This window comes from Lolium perenne, chromosome 1, assembly GCF_019359855.2.
Source record: "Lolium perenne isolate Kyuss_39 chromosome 1, Kyuss_2.0, whole genome shotgun sequence".
Taxonomy (NCBI): domain Eukaryota; kingdom Viridiplantae; phylum Streptophyta; class Magnoliopsida; order Poales; family Poaceae; genus Lolium; species Lolium perenne.
In genome coordinates this window covers 226054996-226062595 of record NC_067244.2, presented here as the reverse complement: position 1 = coordinate 226062595, position 7600 = coordinate 226054996, and positions in this window count along the sequence as shown.

Here is a 7600-nt window from a genome sequence, read left to right as displayed (position 1 = left end):
GACAGGGAGGAGAGGAAATGCAAATGATTCTTAGAAAGAAAATTAGACCACACAAAAGCTGATTCTTTGAAAGAAATTGGACTACACAAAAGAACTCAGTGCGACCTTAATGTGTGTGTGTATCAGTATTGCTGTGGACATTAATGATAAATCTTGTGCAGTCCAGTCAAACTGGAGGAAGAAATTTTCAGCGACTATACATATATATAGTAATATACAAATATGATGGGTACGAATAATCCTGTTCCTAGCAAGATTTCGTCAAAGTGAGCGCAATTTGCTCTAGTGGACGCGTGAGCCGAGAAGGTGTTTCCATGATATTGTGGGATAGTGTTTGCACTTGGTACTTGGTAGTAGTGTTGGATCGGGCCTCAACCATGTAAAAATGAGTATAAAATGACAATGGATGATGCCGATGAGAAAGTGATGACGTCCCCACCAAGCAACCTTGCGCCGCCGCCCCCAGCGCCGCCTGACGGCAATCCCGCGCCGCCGCCATCAGCATCGTCCGATAGCAACCCCGTGCCGCCGCCCAACAACCTAGCGCCGCCTGCCACCAATCGCGTTCCGCCGCCATTGGCGCCTTCCTCTGATCCTCAGCCTCCGTATCATTCTTCCCCTGTTCTCAGAGATTCGACGCCGCTATTTGAGCGAGCGATCATTCTCCGTTTTGTTCGAGATGGATTCATCATTCGTACACCAGGGATTGCGATTTGGGAAGGTTCGATTTCGCGCCTTTACGATTTGAGTCGTAATTTTGTCACCGAAGTGGATGACAATGTTTCTGCTCCTCCGGTTGGATCAGCGCGGGAGTGTGGAGGATTTCAAATCTTGTTTGGCCCGATTATTGGATGTGGGTTGGATCGAATTTTCTTGGATCGAGCCCAGCGTTCTCGTTCGCCCATCGGTCGTAGTTGTGAGTGGATCGCGCGGTGTCATGGGGATCCAGATTATTCGATGGCGTCGTCTGTTGGGCCACAGCCCACTACTGTTCATCGGGCCACGCATTTAGCTTCCACAGCGGACAGGATTAGGGTTAACCCTAGATCATTTGGCACTGGATCGGTGGTTTTCGTCACATCGTCTCCACCCACCAGATCTGATCTCCCTCAACCATCTCCTCCTCGTCGCTGGTCTGGAACAACCACTGGTGATCGCAGATCGTTTGCTCAGATTGTTGCCTTGCCGCGGATGGATCGGAGATTCGGAGGGCCGCGCAGATCTTCTCCGAGAAGAAGCAATTACTTCGGGTACCGGCCAAGAGCTGGATCTGATGCAGATCGAAGGGATGAACAGCGTCGATGGGAAGATGAGCGCCGCCGTGAGGAAGATTGGCGTCGCGAAGACGAGAATCGGCGCCGTGAAGAGGAGCGACGACATGCAGATCAAGAGCGCCTCCGATTCGAGGAGCGCAAGAGGCAGGATGAACGCAGGCGTCTGGATGAAGAGCGTCAACGCGAAGCAACCCGTATCTCGGAGAGGGTTGCACGCGAGCGAGCTCTTGCTGAGAAATCTCGCAAAGATGAAGAACTGCGTGCTCGAGATCGATGGGCACACCGCTCGGAGATGGTTCCTGGTACCACCTCCAACTTCAACACCACTCGATCTGCCGAAGTAAGTCCTGTTGCCCCATCCTTGCCATCTTCTAATACTGCTGCAGCAGATGTTCATAGTCCTCACTTGCAAAATCAGAATAGATCCGCCGTAGTTGCCGATAGTTCTCAATCGCTTGTCTCTCTGCCGGAACCGGTGGGGTCCTCTGTACCACCACCAGCCTTCGCCTCCACCACTCGTGACTAGAAGAGTTGATGTTCCGCTCAGAAACCTCTCCTGTTTTTACTGCAATGGTGATCATCACATTTCTGTTTGCCAAGAAAGAGATCCGTGGGATTACAACGCCCCTTTCTTTGGCAGTGAGGAATTTGGGTCAGGGTTTTACTCTATTCCAGTTCCTGAAGAAGATAACTATCCAGTAGAGCAGCTCAACTATGCTCATATCACTGTTGAAAAGGGTGAAGTTAACTGTAGAAATATCGAGCATGAGTTCAATGTCTGGGCTGAGTCTATGAAGATCAATTGGCGTTTCTTTGCAAAAGAAGTTTCTGCTACTGAGTTTAGAACAAGATTTCCATCTGCCAAGACTATTGAAGAGCTGGCCCACTTTGGGAAATTGTTCATGAGGACTGTACCTGGTGCAATCATCAGTTTGGAGAAATGGGCTGGTGACATTGAACCAATTTCCATCATGCAGGAGGCTTGGTTCAGGATTAAGGGCATCCCCATGAAATTCAGGAACAAGTCTACAGTATACTATGCTGCCAGCCTTGTAGGCAAGCCCCTTGCTCTTGACAAGAACTACCTCAGACACTTTGCCTATGTGAGGGTAAAGATTGGCAGTCAGGACCTGGCCTTGGTGCCCAACTCTAGAATTGGTGAGATAAAGAAAGGTTTCTATGAGTTCCAATACTCCAGGGAACTGTTTGACCCTTCCTCTAATACTGGCAACAAGACTGCTGTTCCTACTGATGCTCAAGGTGGTGAAGGTGATCAGGGGACTCCAAAAAGGCAGAGAACAGGCATGCAAGATTCTGATGCAGGTTCTCAATCTGCTCCTCCCAAGGTCTCTGGAAATTACAAGGGTTCTCACAGGCAAACTGCTATGCATGAATCTCCTATTCCTAGGAAAGATACTGGTAAAAGGAAATTGTTTGAGCTGGAGCTTCCATGTGCCCCTGAGAAGAATTTGGTGTAGGATAACGTTGCATAGAAAACAAAAATTTTCCTACGGCGAACACGCAATCCAAGCCAAGATGCAATCTAGAAGACGGTAGCAACGAGGGGGTATCGAGTCTCACCCTTGAAGAGATTCCAAAGCCTACAAGATGAGGCTCTTGTTGCTGCGGTAGACGATCACTTGCCGCTTGCAAAAGCGCGTAGAAGATCTTGATCACGATCGGTTCCGGCGCCACGAACGGGCAGCACCTCCGTACTCGGTCACACGTTCGGTTGTTGATGAAGACGACGTCCACCTCCCCGTTCCAGCGGGCAGCGGAAGTAGTAGCTCCTCTTGAATCCGACAGCACGACGGCGTGGTGTCGGTGGCGGTGTAGAAGTCCGGCGGAGCTTCGCTAAGCTATGCGGGCAATATGGAGGAGAGGAGCTTGGCTAGGGTTTGGGAGGGGTGGCCGGCCACTCTATGGGGGGGCGGCCAGCTTGTGGTCTTAGGGTGGCCGGCCCCCTCCCTTGGCCCCTCATTATATAGGTGGATCCCAAGTGTTGGTGTCCAAGTCTTCGAATAAGACCCGAAACCAAAACCTTCCATAGGAGGGGGGAAACCTAGCCCAACTAGGACTCCCACCCAAAGGTGGGATTCCCACCTCCCATGTGGGGGGTTGGCCGGCCCCCTATGGTGGAGTCCACTTGGGACTCCACCCCCACTAGGGCTGGCCGGCCATGGAGGTGGAGTCCCTTGTGGACTCCACCTTCCTTGGTGGTTTCTTCCGGACTTTTCTAGAACCTTCTAGAACCTTCCATAGAACCTTCCGCGACATTTTATTTCACATAAAATGACATCCTATATATGAATCTTATTCTCCGGACCATTCCGGAACTCCTCGTGATGTCCGGGATCTCATCCGGGACTCCGAACAAATATTCGAACTCCATTCCATAATTCAAGTGCTACCATTTCAACATCCAACTTTAAGTGTGTCACCCTACGGTTCGAGAACTATGTGGACATGGTTGAGTACTCACTCCGACCAATAACCAATAGCGGGATCTGGAGATCCATAATGGCTCCCACATATTCAACGATGACTTTAGTGATCGAATGAACCATTCACATAAATTACCAATTCCCTTTGTCTCGCGATATTTTACTTGTCCGAGGTTTGATCTTCGGTATCACTCTATACCTTGTTCAACCTCGTCTCCTGACAAGTACTCTTTACTCGTACCGTGGTATGTGGTCTCTTATGAACTCATTCATATGCTTGCAAGACATTAGACGACATTCCACCGAGAGGGCCCAGAGTATATCTATCCGTCATCGGGATGGACAAATCCCACTGTTGATCCATATGCCTCAACTCATACTTTCCGGATACTTAATCCCACCTTTATAGCCACCCATTTACGCAGTGGTGTTTGGTGTAATCAAAGTACCTTTCCGGTATAAGTGATTTACATGATCTCATGGTCATAAGGACTAGGTAACTATGTATCGAAAGCTTATAGCAAATAACTTAATGACGAGATCTTATGCTACGCTTAATTGGGTGTGTCCATTACATCATTCACACAATGACATAACCTTGTTATTAATAACATCCAATGTTCATGATTATGAAACTAATCATCCATTAATCAACAAGCTAGTTTAAGAGGCATACTAGGGACTTCTTGTTTGTCTACATATCACACATGTACTAATGTTTCGGTTAATACAATTCTAGCATGATATATAAACATTTATCATAAACATAAAGATATAAATAATAACCACTTTATTATTGCCTCTAGGGCATATCTCCTTCAGTCTCCCACTTGCACTAGAGTCAATAATCTAGATTACATTGTAATATACCTAACACCCATGGCATTCTGGTGTTGGTCATGCTTTGCCCTAGGGAGAGCTTTAGTCAACGGATCTGCTACATTCAGTATCGGTGTGTACTTTGCAAATCTTTACTTCTCCATCTTCGATGTACTCGCGAATCGAGTGGTAACGCAGCTTGATATGCTTCAGCCTCTTGTGTGACCTTGGCTCTTGTGCATTGGCGATGGCACCCATGTTATCACAAGAAATGATTAATGGGTCCAATGCACTAGGAACCACACCGAGCTCTACAATGAACCTCTTCATCCATACCGCTTCGATGAAGCCTCAAGCCGCTATGTACTCGATTCTGTTGAAGACTTCGCCACCGTGCACCGCTTCGAGCTTGCCCAGCTTCGCAGCACCATTCAATATAAACACGTACCCAGATTGTGACTTAGAGTCATCAGGATCGGTGTTCCAACTTGCATCGGTGTAACCGTTTACAACGAGCTCTTGGTCACCTCCATAACAAAGAAACATATCCTTAGTTCTTTTCAAGTACTTCAGATATTCTTGACCGCTGTCCAGTTGTTCCATTCCTGGATCACTTTGATATCTGCTAGTCAAACTAACAAGCATGTGCTATATCCGGTCTAGTACATAGCATGGCATACATGATAGATCCTATCGCCGAGGCATAGGGGATGTTACACATCCTTTCTCTTTCTTCTCGCGTAGCCGGTCCTTGAGTTTTACTCAATACCTTGCACAGTAACATAGGTAAGAACCCTTTCTTACTTTCGTCCATTCTAAACTTCTTTAGAATCTTGTCCAGATATGTACTCTGTGATAGCCCTATTAGGCGTCTTGATCTATCTCTATAAATCTTGATGCCTAATATATACGATGCTTCACCAAGGTCTTTCATTGAAAAACTATTATTCAAATAACCCTTAACAACTTTGCTTAATAGTTCTATATCATTCCCGATCAATAATATGTCATCTACATATAATATCGGGAATGCTACAGAGCTCCCACTCACTTTCTTGTAAATACAGGCCTCTCCATGACACCGTATAAACCCGAAGTCTTTGATCACCTTATCAAAGCGTCGGTTCCAACTTCTTGATGCTTGCTTCGGTCCATAGATTGAACGCTGAAGTTTGCATACTTTGTCAAGCATTTTTAGGATCGACAAAACCTTTGGGTTGTACCATATACAACTCTTCCTCAATGTCTCCATTAAGGAACGCCGTTTTGACATCCATCTCGCCAAATCTCATAATCGAAAAATGCAGCTATTGCTAACAAAATCCTCACAGATTTTAGCTTCGCTACAGTGAGAAAGTCTCATCGTAGTCAACTCCTTGAATTTGTCGGAAACCCTTTGCGACAAGTCGAGCTTTATAGACAGTAATATTACCATCAAGATTCTGCTTTTCTCTTGAAGATCCATTTATTCTCGACAGCCTTTCGGCTATCGGGTAAGTCTACCAATGTCCATACTTTGTTATCATACATGGATCCCATTTCGGATTTAATGGCTTCTTGCCATTTTTTGGAATCTGGGCTCTTCATCGGTTCTTCATACGTCGCAGGTCCTCATCATTGTTATCCACAATCATGACATTTAGACAAGGATCATACCAATCAGGAGTGGCACGTTCCCTTGTCGATCTGCGAGGTTCGGTAGTTTCCTCGTTCGAAGTTTCATGATCATTATCATTAGCTTCCTCTGTTGCCGGTGTAGGCGGTACAGTACAACTTCCGATCGCGCTACTCGATCAACGAGTATAGATTCATCAATCTCATCGAGTTCTACTTTTCTTCCAGTCACTTCTTTAGTGAGAAATTCTTTCTCAAGAAAGGTTCCGTTCTTAGCAACAAAGATTTTGCCTTCGGATCTGTGATAGAAAGTGTACCCTATAGTTTCCTTAGGGTATCCTATGAAGACGCATTTCTCCGCTTTGGGTTCTAGCTTGTCCGGTTGTAACTTCTTTACATAGGCTTCGCAACCCCAAACTTTCAGAACGACACTTAGGTTTCTTATTAAACCATAATTCATACGGTGTCGTTTCTACGGATTTTGATGGTGCTCTATTTAAAGTGAATGCGGCTGTCTCTAATGCATAACTCCAAAATGATAACGGCAAATCGCAAGAGACATCATACTACGAACCATATCTAAGAGAGTTCGATTACGACGTTCGGACACACCGTTTCGTTGAGGTGTTCCCGGCGGTGTCAATTGTGAAATTATTCCGCATTTCTTTAAATGCATGCCAAACTCATAACTCAGATATTCACCTCCACGATCAGATCGTAGAAATTTGATCTTCTTGTTACGTTGATTTTCTACTTCACTTTGAAATTCCTTAAACTTCTCGAAAGTTTCGGATTTATGTTTCATGAAATAGATATACCCATATCTACTCAGATCATCTGTGAAGGTTAGAACATAACGATAACCACCGCGCGATGCTACGCTCATTGGTCCACATACATCCGTATGTATGATTTCCAATAAGTCGCAGCTCGCTCCATCATACCAGAAAATGGAGTCTTTGTCATTTTACCCTTTAGACATGCTTCGCATCTATCAAGTGACTCAAAGTCAAGTGATTCAAGTAATCCATCAGTATGGAGTTTCTTCATGCGTTTCACTCCAATATGACCAAGACGACGATTGCCACATATAAGTAGAATTATCATTAAGTTTAATTCGCTTAGCATCAATGTTATGTATATGCGTATCACTACTATCGAGATCTAATAGAAATAAGCCATTCTTTTGTGGTGCTCGACCATAAAAGATATTATTCATAAAAATAGAACAACCATTATTCTCAGACTTGAATGAATAACCGTCTTGCATTAAACAAGATCCAGATATAATGTTCATGCTCAACGCAGTACATAATAGCAATTATTTAGGCTTAAAACTAATCCCGAAGGTAGATGTAGAGGAAGTGTGCCGATTGCGATCACATTGACCTTGGATCCGTTTCCAACGCGCATCGTCACTTCATCTTTCAAGCTTGTCGTTTATTCTTT